Source organism: Aquarana catesbeiana, linkage group LG05 (assembly GCF_042186555.1).
Source record: "Aquarana catesbeiana isolate 2022-GZ linkage group LG05, ASM4218655v1, whole genome shotgun sequence".
Lineage (NCBI taxonomy): Eukaryota > Metazoa > Chordata > Amphibia > Anura > Ranidae > Aquarana > Aquarana catesbeiana.
Genome location: NC_133328.1, coordinates 581,520,315 through 581,533,533, shown reverse-complemented (window position 1 = coordinate 581,533,533; position 13,219 = coordinate 581,520,315).

Here is a 13,219-nt window from a genome sequence, read left to right as displayed (position 1 = left end):
CTTGCCTACTGGGCACTTTCACTTCCTTCCTGCCCAGGCCAATTTCCAGCTTTCTGTGCTGTCCCACTATGAATGACAATTGTGCGGTCATGCTACACTATACTCATATTACATTTTTTTCACACAAATAGAGCTTTCATTTGGTGGTATTAAATCACCACTGGGGTTTTTTTATCTTTTGCTAAACAAACAAAAAATAGTCCAAAACTTGAGTAGTTTGTTATAAAGTTTTGCAAACAGGTAATTTACCTCCTTCACTTATTTGCACTGATGGGCACTGTTGGGGCGGCACTGACGATCAGTGTAGATGTCACCTTTCACACTTGCCGGTTCCCGGCTCTTCCCTCTCCTCATGATGTGAGCGTGAGAAAAGGATTACCAATAACCGGCAAGTGTGTTTACATCATGATCAGCTGTGATGGGCTCTTTAACCCAATCTGTGATCAGAAGGACACAGTGATCACAGAGCGCGTCAAATGCAAGCTGCAGTGGGCACATAGTTCTGGGAGGACGTCAACAGACCCCCTCCCAGAACTGGGTGACCACACTGTAGCAGTCATTTGACTATAGTGAGGTCAGCAAGTGGTTAAAAAAACAAATTTACACTCACCTAGGTGGACAACAGCATCGGTCCAATGCTGCATCTGTCCCCTGCTGCTTCTAAGACCGAACTGAGCGATCAAAGACCGCCGATTGCTCAGTCTTCACTGAAGCGCTGGGCTGTGGAGGGGCAAAAACAAGTGGCTCAGTCACTCAGTGGCTCGCTGGGATCTCTCCAGAGGCTGGACTGACTAAGTGACATCAGCCCGCTGTCGGCTGAAAACTGGTCACAGGAGTGCAGAAAGAACTGCACTCCTGTGATCCATAGGAAGTATAACCAAAAAAAAGCTCCCTGTGGAGTAGAGCTGCACAATTAATCATTAAAATAATCACAATCTTGATTCAACCCCCTTACGATCTTAATCTAGCATTTCCAGGATTCTATGTAAACAGTGCAGAGCAGTTCTCTGCTCAGAGCTGTCAAAAAAAAAAAAAAAGCCAGTTTATTAACATTCCTCAGCGCTGAGATGGAGAAGAGATACATTTTATCATTTGGTCACTTTTACATCAACGGGATAAACTTCTGTCTGTAAATGAGGGCAGAACTTAGGCCTCATGTACACTGCTGCTGGTAAACGGACGTTTAGGAGCAGTTGGGCATTTTTTTCAGCTGCCTCTGAACTCTCCTCTATGATATCTTATCAGTACATGTACACAGGGTCGTTTACAGTAGTTTTCAGGCAGTTGAGTTTAGAAGCATTTTTTGAAAAGCAAAAAAACAAAAAAAAGCATTCAGGACAAATGTTCAGAGGCATTTGAAACGCCAGACACCTGTAACAGCTTGTAAATGCGGTAACTAGCGTTTCGCCACGTTTAGTTTACAAGCATTTTTAATTTTTGACTATTTGAAAAAAAAACGCCTCTAATTGCAAACGCGGCTAAATGTCATCGGTTACTATCTGTCAAGTTAAATCGTTCAGGAGAGGTTGTAAAACGTCCCGTGTACATTAAGCCTTACACTTTCAATATTGCAATGCTTTTAAAATGACTACAAACATCTGACCAGGCCTTTTCTGGAACTTTGTTTACAAGTTAAAATCAGTATTTTTTGCAAGAAAATTACTTAGAACCCTCAAACATTTTTAGCAGAGACCCTAGAGAATAAAATGGCGATCGTTGCAATATTTTAGGTAACACTATTTGCACAGCAGTCTTTCAAACGCATTTTTTGGGGGAAAAAATATACTTTAATAGAATAAAAAAAATAAAAATAGTTACCCCAAATTTTTTTTGTATAATGTGAAAGATGTTACGCTGAGTAAATACATACCCAACATGGCATTCTTTAAAATTGCGCATGCTTGTGGAATGGTGACACTACAATACTTAAAAATCTCCACAGGGGACACTTTAATTTTTTTTCAGTTTACTGGTTTAACCCTTGTTCACATTAAATGCGGCTTTGAAATCGCACTATTTCGGCAGTTTCCGTTCCGGCGCAGAGGAGAGAAGACTTCACTGTCAGTGCACCAAACACACACACACAGTAGAACATGCCAGGCACACATTACACCCCCCTTTACCCTCCGATCCCCCTCTGATCACCCCTCCCCCCCCCCCCCCCCCCCCGTCACACTGACACCAAGCAGTTTTTTTTTTTTTGATTACTGCTTGGTGTCAGTTTGTGACAGTTACTGTGTTAGGTCAGTTAGGGTTAGCCCCCTTTAGGTCTAGGGTACCCCCTAACCCCCCCTAATAAAGTTTTAACCCCTTGATCACCCCGTCGCCAGTGTCACTAAGCGATCATTTTTCTGATCGCTGTCATAGTGTCACTGGTGACGCTAGTTAGGGACGTAAATGTTTAGGTTCGCCGTCAGCGTTTTATAGCGACAGGGACCCCCATATATTACCTAATAAATGTTTTAACCCCCTGATTGCCCCCTAGTTAACCCTTTCACCACTGATCACCGTATAACCGTTATGGGTGACGCTGGTTAGTTCGTTTATTTTTTATAGTGTCAGGGCACCCGCCATTTATTACCGAATAAAGGTTTAGCCCCCTGATCGCCCGGCGGTGATATGCGTCGCCCCAGGCAGCGTCAGATTAGCGCCAGTACCGCTAACACCCACGCACACAGCATACGCCTCCTTTAGTGGTATAGTATCTGAACGGATCAATATCTGATCCAATCAGATCTATACTAGCGTCCCCAGCAGTTTAGGGTTCCCAAAAACGCAGTGTTAGCGGGATCAGCCCAGATACCTGCTAGCACCTGCGTTTTGCCCCTCCGCCCAGCCCAGCCCACCCAAGTGCAGTATTGATCGATCACTGTCACTTACAAAACACTAAACGCATAACTGCAGCGTTCGCAGAGTCAGGCCTGATCCCTGCGATCGCTAACAGTTTTTTTGGTAGCATTTTGGTGAACTGGCAAGCACCAGCCCCAGGCAGCGTCAGGTTAGCGCCAGTACCGCTAACACCCACGCACGCACCGTACACCTCCCTTAGTGGTATAGTATCTGATCAATATCTGATCCGATCAGATCTATACTAGCGTCCCCAGCAGTTTAGGGTTCCCAAAAACGCAGTGTTAGTGGGATCAGCCCAGATACCTGCTAGCACCTGCGTTTTGCCCCTCCGCCCGGCCCAGCCCAGCCCAGCCCAGCCCACCCAAGTGCAGTGTATACAAAAAATTTGCGCCAACTCTCAAGAAAATAAAGCAGCCAACACAACAACTTGACCCGTGCAAATAAAATATAAAATAAAATAAAGTGTGGCGCTAGTGGTGATACCTCGTAAGAGAGTGTTTAACCTTATCACTAAATAGGGATGTACAATCCTCAAGTGTGTACAAAGAAGAAGAAGGAAGAGGGAGAGAGTTGAAGTGAGGGAGATAATACCTTCCTCACCCAAACTTTCCCATGGATGAATCCAACATTAATAAGGTAAATCGTGCAATGATAAGTCTATATCTATGTGCTAAATAAGTGGAGACTTAGGAGGTTGGTGTTCCGTATCATGACAAATAGGGAAAACCAATCAGATTGATACTTGAAGATTCAGCTCCAAGTTGTAATCAAACAGAAAAAGGAAACTTAAAAAAAATAGAAGCAAAAATATTATTAAGGCTACTATAATGATGTATGTCAAGTACTATGCCTCCCAAAGAAGAGGGGGGCCAAAATATAATCAAAGGTCCATCAAGGTGATATGTACAAAGATGCAAGCATATTTAAAGTCCACCATCTTAGATCTGGGGTTACTAGATATCAATCTTGGTGTACATAGTTTAATAAGCTGTGGAACAACAGGGGCTGTTGGACGTATCCCTGTTCAGAAGTGGGGTTCCTCCCTTAGAGTGGTGACTTTGGCCCAAAAGGAACAGATATATAATGCCCTTACCAGATAAGGTGGACTCACAGGCCCTTGGCGGTGAGTCAAACGAGCTTTGTACCGTCAAGCGGTGTAGGGGTGTAAAGCCGTATGTCGTTCCTGGGTGCGATTTCACCGATGTCACCGGAAGGCACGTCTCTGGCTCGATAGGTTTTCCCAGATGTCATCTAATGGTGTGTCCTTGGCAGGGCGCCGCTGGAAGCCGGGGTCGGCCACAATCTCCAAGTAAAGGAAACCTTTTCCTCAGCAGCCAATACCGTTTTTGTAGATGAAACAAGAAAAAAACTTCCACATAGTGTAAATCTTTCTCAAACGTGGCGACGTTTATTGGAATAGGGTTTTTGCAGTAGGTGATGGTGAGGGTAAAATCCACAGAAACCCGACGCGTTTCGCCCTCAAAGACTTCTGCTGGGGTATGGAATTGCCCCCCATCTACTGCGCTTATATATGTTGAAGAGAACAATGCAAGAAATCCGATTGGCAGCGATACCGGGCATGACTTCCGGGTTGGGCGGCACTAACAATGGCCAAGAGGTCACATGTTGTTAGTGGGGCCAATCGTATCCCCTTTTAGGTGGTCATAGCCAGACCTCACTTGTATCCTCCAATCCGTGATAAAGCGTCAGCCCATGTGACACATTGACCACGCCACGATCACGTGATCCGTTCGATGCGGAGTTACGTCAGACCGTTCGGGGTCTGCATGTCATAGATGGTAGGAAGCCGAGGCTTGTCAGATCGAGGTGTGAAGCGCAAACACAGTGACGGTCATAAGTAGGGGGAGTGTTTTTAAGACGAAATAGACCCAATCGAATAACCAGAAGTCATATCACCGGATGTATGCTATGCCAATTGTAAACATTTCACAATTATTATGCTTATTAGAGATGGATCTTCCTAAGTGCATATATATGTCATATCTGGCAAGAATTCATAAGAAACATATATCTAGAATTTAATATATCATACAGACGTCTATATGCAGCACAATAACACAAAAAAGAAAAAAAGAAGAAAAAAAAAGGAACCATATATCTGTCTAAGCCCGTACAATTTTAGGACCGGCATATAGTGATGATATATCTATAGGATTCAGAATATGTGAAATAGATCAGAATGTGCCTGTCTGTATGGATAGAATAAAGGTGTATATAAAATTATTAGTCAGGCATTGATATGCTAGATATGGATAGAATAAAGGTGTATATAAAATTATTAGTCAGGCATTAATATGCTAGATATATTAGTAAAAAAAAGGAGCTATTAAATAGAATCAAAACAGAGTAAGGTGACCAGGGGAGATTTGTTTTAGGGACTATATCTCAGCCAGGGTCCATCCTGCCTACTTGAATGAAAAAAAGGAAAAGCTATAATATAATAATATAATACGAAAGGAGAGAACAGTGAGAAACAGAGACATATAAAAAACATCTGAGAAGGTCCTACCAATGTATCCAGTTGTCTAGAGGCAGGTCTTAGTGACTAATTAGGCGTAAGGAATAGATAATCCAAAAGTACTCAGAGAGGAAGAAGGGGAATTGTATTCACCCAACTCATTCAAATGGAAAATGCTATGACAGACTTCCAAAGGCTCACCAAAAGGAATACATAATCCAAAAGGTACTCGGAAAGTAGGGAGGGGAATTCCATTCACCCAACTCACTCAAATGGAGAATGCTATGACAGACTTCCAAAGGCTCACCAAAAGGAATACATAATCCAAAAGGTACTCGGAAAGTAGGGAGGGGAATTCCATCCACCCAACTCACTCAAATGGAGAATGCTATGACAGACTTCCAAAGACTCACCAAAAGGAATACATAATCCAAAAGGTACTCGGAAAGTAGGGAGGGGAATTCCATTCACCCAACTCACTCAAATGGAGAATGCTATGACAGACTTCCAAAGACTCACCAAAAGGAATACATAATCCAAAAGGTACTCGGAAAGTAGGGAGGGGAATTCCATTCACCCAACTCACTCAAATGGAGAATGCTATGAAAGACTTCCAAAGGCTCACCAAAAGTAGAGCGGGGGGAAAAGGGATAAAAGAGATGGTTAGACAGAAAACAGGCATGGAAATCCCAGGGGGAAAACTTATTTCCTATCAGGACAACCATTGGGAGGGCACAACAATGTTTATGACTGATTGATGAAAGCATTGATATCCCAATCGACATTAAGCCCATGGGGTACATAGCATTTAATGAGATGTATCCAGAAGGTCTCTAGTTTAGAGACACTTCTCACCTTTGGTTCCCCCCTCCAATGTGGTGTGAATCTGTCTATAATTTGAAACTTTGTTCCGGATGGATTTTGATCATGATGATGTAGGTAGTGTTTTGGTACACTATGATTTGTGCGTCCCTTTTTTATAGCTGTGATATGTTCGTTCACTCTTATAGCAAAATTACAAGTATTGAGTTTGCATACGGGACATTTTCGGCAAGGGTAGAAGCCTTTTAGGTCATGGAAGAAGGAAGGGGCTTTCGGAGGTTCTATTACTCCTGGCGCGATCTGCCCCCCTATTGATGGCGCGCCTTTGTAAATAACTCCTGCGCGTTCAGGGAGTAAGGGGCCCAGTATGCGATCATTTCTTAGTATTTTCCAGTGTCTTGTAATAATATCCTTTATTTGTTTGTGTTGGATAGAGTAGTTGGTGAGAAACGCCCATCTATGTTTGTTTTCAGGGGGTCTTCGGGGGCGCTCATCTAACAAGGATAGTCGATCGATGCGGGCTACTTTTTGGATTTCCTGTTCGATCTGTGCTTCATCGTACCCTTTCTCTTGGAATCTAAGTTTGATGGTCTCAGCCTGTACGTAATAGTCTGTCAGACGAGAACAGTTGCGTCTAATTCTCATTAGCTGACTACGGGGGACTGATTTCAGCCAGGCTGCATGGTGACAGCTGTCGGTTGGGATGTACCCATTGCGGTCGGTGACTTTAAAGAACGTTTTCGTTTCTAAGTGGCCATCGACAGCTGTAATCTCTAGATCCAAGAAGTGTATTGAGGAAGTACTGGCTTCATATGATAGATGAATTCCAATGTTGTTCTCATTAAGATGGAGCATGAAGTTGTTTAGTGAATCTACAGTACCTCTCCATAGGAGGAGGATGTCGTCAATATATCTAGCCCAAAGGACCAGTTGGGGGGGTTCAGGGCTCTGACGACAGCCTCCCTTAGTGGTATAGTATCTGAACGGATCAATATCTGGTCCGATCGGATCTATACTAGCATCCCCAGCAGTTTAGGGTTCCCAAAAACGCAGTGTTAGCCGGATCAGCCCAGATACCTGCTAGCACTTGCGTTTTGCCCCTCCGCCCGGCCCAGCCCAGCCCACCCAAGTGCAGTATCGATCGATCACTGTCACTTACAAAACACTAAACACATAACTGCAGCGTTCGCAGAGTCAGGCCTGATCCCTGCGATCGCTAACAGTTTTTTTGGTAGCGTTTTGGTAAACTGGCAAGCACCAGCAGCCTAGTACACCCCGGTCATAGTCAAACCAGCACTGCAGTAACACTTGGTGACGTGGCGAGTCCCATAAGTGCAGTTCAAGCTGGTGAGGTGGCAAGCACAAGTAGTGTCCCGCTGCCACCAAGAAGAAGACAAACAGGCCCGTCGTGCCCTTAATGCCCTTCCTGCTGCATTCGCCAATCCTAATTGGGAACCCACCACTTCTGCAGCGCCCGTAATTCCCCCATTCACATCCCCAACCAAATGCAGTCGGCTGCATGAGAGGCATTTTCTTTATGTCCACCCGAGTACCCCTACCCAACGAACCCCCCCAAAAAAGATGTTGTGTCTGCAGCAAGCGCGGATATAGGTGTGACACCCGCTATTATTGTCCCTCCTGTCCTGACAATCCTGGTCTTTGCATTGGTGAATGTTTTGAACGCTACCATTCACTAGTTGAGTATTAGCGTAGGGTACAGCATTGCACAGACTAGGACACACTTTCACAGGGTCTCCCTAGATGCCATCGCATTTTGAGAGACCCGAACCTGGAACCGGTTACAGTTATAAAAGTTAGTTACAAAAAAAAGTGTAAAAAAAAAAAAAATATATAAGATAAAAAAAATAGTTGTCGTTTTATTGTTCTCTCTCTATTGTTCTGCTCTTTTTTACTGTATTCTATTCTGCAATGTTTTATTGTTATGTTTTATCATGCTTGCTTTTCAGGTATGCAATTTTTTATACTTTACCGTTTACTGTGTTTTATTGTTAACCATTTTTTTGTCTTCAGGTACACCATTCACGACTTTGAGTGGTTATACCAGAATGATGCCTGCAGGTTTAGGTATCATCTTGGTATCATTCTTTTCAGCCAGCGGTCGGCTTTCATGTAAAAGCAATACTAGCGGCTAATTAGCCTCTAGACTGCTTTTACAAGCAGTGGGAGGGAATGCCCCCCCCCCACCGTCTTCTGTGTTTTTCTCTGGCTCTCCTGTCTCAACAGGGAACCTGAGAATGCAGCCGGTGATTCAGCCAGCTGACCATAAAGCTGATCAGAGACCAGAGTGGCTCCAAACATCTCTATGGCCTAAGAAACCGGAAGCTACGAGCATTTCATGACTTAGATTTCGCCGGATGTAAACAGCGCCATTGGGAAATTGGGAAAGCATTTTATCACACCGATCTTGGTGTGGTCAGATGCTTTGAGGGCAGAGGAGAGATCTAGGGTCTAATAGACCCCAATTTTTTCAAAAAAAGAGTACCTGTCACTACCTATTGCTATCATAGGGGATATTTACATTCCCTGAGATAACAATAAAAATGATTAAAAAAAAAAATGAAAGGAACAGTTTAAAAATAAGATAAAAAAGCAAAAAAATAATAAAGAAAAAAAAAAAAAAAAAAGCACCCCTGTCCCCCCCTGCTCTCGCGCAAAGGCGAACGCAAGCGTCGGTCTGGCGTCAAATGTAAACCGCAATTGCACCATGCATGTGAGGTGTCACCACGAACGTCAGATTGAGGGCAGTAATTTTAGCAGTAGACCTCCTCTGTAAATCTAAAGTGGTAACCTGTAAAGGCTTTTAAATATGTATTTAGTTTGTCGCCACTGCACGTTTGTGCGCAATTTTAAAGCATGTCATGTTTGGTATCCATGTACTCGGCCTAAGATCATCTTTTTTATTTCGTCAAACATTTGGGCAATATAGTGTGTTTTAGTGCATTAAAATTTAAAAAAGTGTTTTTTCCCAAAAAAATGCGTTTGAAAAATTGCTGCGCAAATACTGTGTGAAAAAAAATAAATAAAACACCCACCATTTTAATCTGTAGGGCATTTGCTTTAAAAAATATATAATGCTTGGGGGTTCAAAGTAATATTCTTGCAAAAAAAAATACTTTTTTCATGTAAACAAAAAGTGTCAGAAAGGGCTTTGTCTTCAAGTGGTTAGAAGAGTGGGTGATGTGTGACATAAGCTTCTAAATGTTGTGCATAAAATGCCAGGACAGTTCAAACCCCCCCCAAATAACCCCATTTTGGAAAGTAGACACCCCAAGCTATTTGCTGAGAGTCATGTCGAGTCCATGGAATATTTTATATTGTGACACAAGTTGCGGGAAAGAGACAAATTTTTTTTTGCACAAAGTTGTCACTAAATGATATATTGCTCAAACATGCCATGGGAATATGTGAAATTACACCCCAAAATACGTTCTGTTGCTTCTCCTGAGTACGGGGATACTACATGTGTGAGACTTTTTGGGAGCCTAGCTGCGTACGGGACCCCGAAAACCAAGCAGAGCCTTCAGGCTTTCTAAGGGCGTAAATTTTTGATTTCACTCTTCACTGCCTATGACAGTTTGGGAGGCCATGGAATGCCCAGGTGGCACAAACCCCCCCCAAATGACCCCATTTTGGAAAGTAGACACCCCAAGCTATTTGCTGAGAGGTATAGTGAGTATTTTGGAGACCTCACTTTGTCACAAAGTTTTGAAAATTGAAAAAAGAAAAAAAAATGTTTTTTCTTGTTTTTCTTTATTTTCAAAAACAAATGAGAGCGGCAAAATACTCACCATGCCTCTCAGCAAATAGCTTGGGGTGTCTACTTTCCAAAATGGGGTCATTTGGGGGGGGTTTGTGCCACCTGGGCATTCCATGGCCTCCCAAACTGTGATAGGCAGTGAAGAGTGAAATCAAAAATTTACACCCTTAGAAATCCTGAAGGCGGTGATTGGTTTTCGGGGCCCCGTACGCGGCCAGGCTCCCAAAAAGTCCCACACATGTGGTATCCCCATACTCAGGAGAAGCAGCTAAATGTATTTTGGGGTGCAATTCCACATATGCCCATGGCCTGTGTGAGCAATATATCATTTAGTGACAACTTTGTGCAAAAAAAAAAAAAAAAAAATTGTCACTTTCCCGCAACTTGTGTCAAAATATAAAATATTCCATGGACTCAACATACCTCTCAGCAAATAGCTTGGGGTGTCTACTTTCCAAAATGGGGTCATTTGGGGGGGGGGGGTTGTGCCATCTGGGCATTTTATGGCCTTCAAAACTGTGATAGGTAGTGAGGAGTGAAATCAAAAATTTACGCCCTTAGAAATCCTGAAAGCGGTGATTGGTTTTCGGGGCCCCGTACGCGGCTAGGCTCCCAAAAAGTCCCACACATGTGGTATCCCCGTACTCAGGAGAAGCAGCTGAATGTATTTTGGGGTGCAATTCCACATAGGCCCATGGCCTGTGTGAGCAATATATCATTTAGTGACAATTTTTTGTAAATATTTTTTTTTTTTTGTCATTATTCAATCACTTGGGACAAAAAATAAATATTCAATGGGTTCAACATGCCTCTCAGCAATTTCCTTGGGGTGTCTACTTTCCAAAATGGGGTCATTTGGGGGGGGGGTTGTACTGCCCTGCCATTTTAGCACCTCAAGAAATGACATAGGCAGTCAAACTAAAAGCTGTGTAAATTCCAGAAAATGTACCCTAGTTTGTAGACGCTATAACTTTTGCGCAAACCAATACATATACGCTTATTGACTTTTTTTTTTTACCAAAGACATGTGGCCGAATACATTTTGGCCTAAATGTATGACTAAAATTGAGTTTATTGGATTTTTTTCATAACAAACAGTAGAAAATATCTTTTTTTTTCAAAATTTTCGGTCTTTTTCCGTTTATATTGCAAAAAATAAAAATGGCAGAGGTGATCAAATACCATCAAAAGAAAGCTCTATTTGTGGGAAGCATATAGAAAAAGCAGTACAGCGCATAAAATAAAAAATATATAATATATAAAACTAAAGTCCAAAATAAACAAATTGCAGGCAATATTCCAGTGATTCCGCCAGTGACTCAGGTGACACAGGAAAAACGTAAGGTGATTGTAGTGACACACATGGACCTCCACCTTCGGTGACACCAGCTGCTCACCTCAATAGATGGACCCCTGAGTAAATCAGTCAGGTCAAAATCAGCGGTTCCCTCACAGGGACAATACCATAGGAGGACAGCAGCAGCAGCAACAGCAGCTTACAGATATTAGCTTTCAGTGATCAGCATACATTTGTGGGAAGAAAAGGACGCAAATTTCGTTTGGGTACAGCATTGCATGACCGCGCAATTAGCAGTTAAAGCGACGCAGTGCCAAATTGGAAAAAGTCCTCTGGTCCTTAGGCAGCATAATGGTCTGGGGCTGAAGTGGTTAAAAAAAATATTTTTTTTTTTTTTTTCACTGTCCCATTTTTTTTAATCACTTTTGTTCCTATTACGAAGAATGTAAACATCCCTTGTAATAGAAATAATAGGATTTTTTACTTACCGTAAAATCCATTTCTCTGAGTTCATTGACAGACACAGCCTTCATAACGATAGGGTTATATCGCCTCTATTAGGAGTAGGACTAGGCAGAATAAAAAATAGCAAACGAGCACCTGGCTTCGCCCTTGGGCCACCCCTCGTCAGTATATAACCCCCTCCCTACTCTAGGTATTCAGTTTAGTAGCAAGCAGTAACAGAAGTATCAAAAGAACTCCATAGAGGGATGGGTGCTGTGTCTGTCAATAAACTCAGAGAAATGGATTTTACGGTAAGTAAAAAATCCTATTTTCTCATTCGTTCATTGACAGACACAGCCTTCATAACGATAGGGACATCCCAAAGCAGTGCCAACATAAGGGGTGGGAGAACGAAAAATCCCAAGGCTAATACAAGAGCCAACCAGGTAACAGAAACTTCACCCAGGACACGCTGGAACCTAACCTGAACGATACCCCTTCAAGAGGGAATAGACCGTCTAACCAGCGGCCTGCAAAAAAACTTGCGGCCAAAAGTGGCCTCCACAGATGCCAACCCGTTCGCTTTGTAGACTTGTGAACATGTACACTGACGACCAGTGGTCACCTTGCAAACCTGCACAACGGACGCATGACCGAAGGCCCAAGAAGCACTAAGCGCCCGAGAAGAAAGCGCCGTAACAGGAAAGGAGGCACCCAATCCTTGACCGAATAGCCCTCCATCCAGAGAAGGGTCGCAGAAAAAAACAGAATGCCCCTTTAATGGCCTGTCCGCCAATACCCCTTCAGGGCAGATAAGGCAAATTCCTTGGAAAGTGCTGACAAGGGACACAAGAAAAGCAACACAATGTCCTATATTCAAATGGAAATCCAAGGACGGAACCCTGTAAAAAAGAGCGAAGCACCACCTTAACTTGGGTAAGGTGAACGACAAGATAACACCCCCCTTTTTGATAGCCACCAAGAGACCACCTTCCGAGCCAGAGTAAGTATTGGAATCTCCCGAATATCTTGAAAGAGAGATAGAGAGGCTTCTGGAGAACCAAAATTACCAAGTTCAGATCCCACAGCGGTAGAAGAACCACACTGGAGGAAACAGATGCCTAACCCCTGGAATAAAAGGTACGCACCAGGAAGTGCGAGACCAGGAGACGCTGAAGAAGATCACCCAGGCTGACACCTGGACACCAGACCACCGGGACCCAACCGGATCCAATAGAATGACTGGAATCACCGCAGCCGTGATCCTGCCAAAAAGACACAGCAAAGGCTGGAGAGAAGGAAAGGCATTTAGCAAACGTGGGTCACAAGAGCCACCAGAACCTCCTGTGACCTTGCCAGAAACCTTGGTACCGACCTGTTGAGCCAGGATGCAAAACAGATCTACCACAGGCGTGCCCCAGCGGAGACAAATACGATGAATTACAGCCCAGTGGTCCAACACTAATCATTTGAGGTATCCGTTTTACAGTATTCTACTCCTGAAAAGCGTATGCCAGAAAGGGCCAGAACGAGACGCTCTGCCCACCGG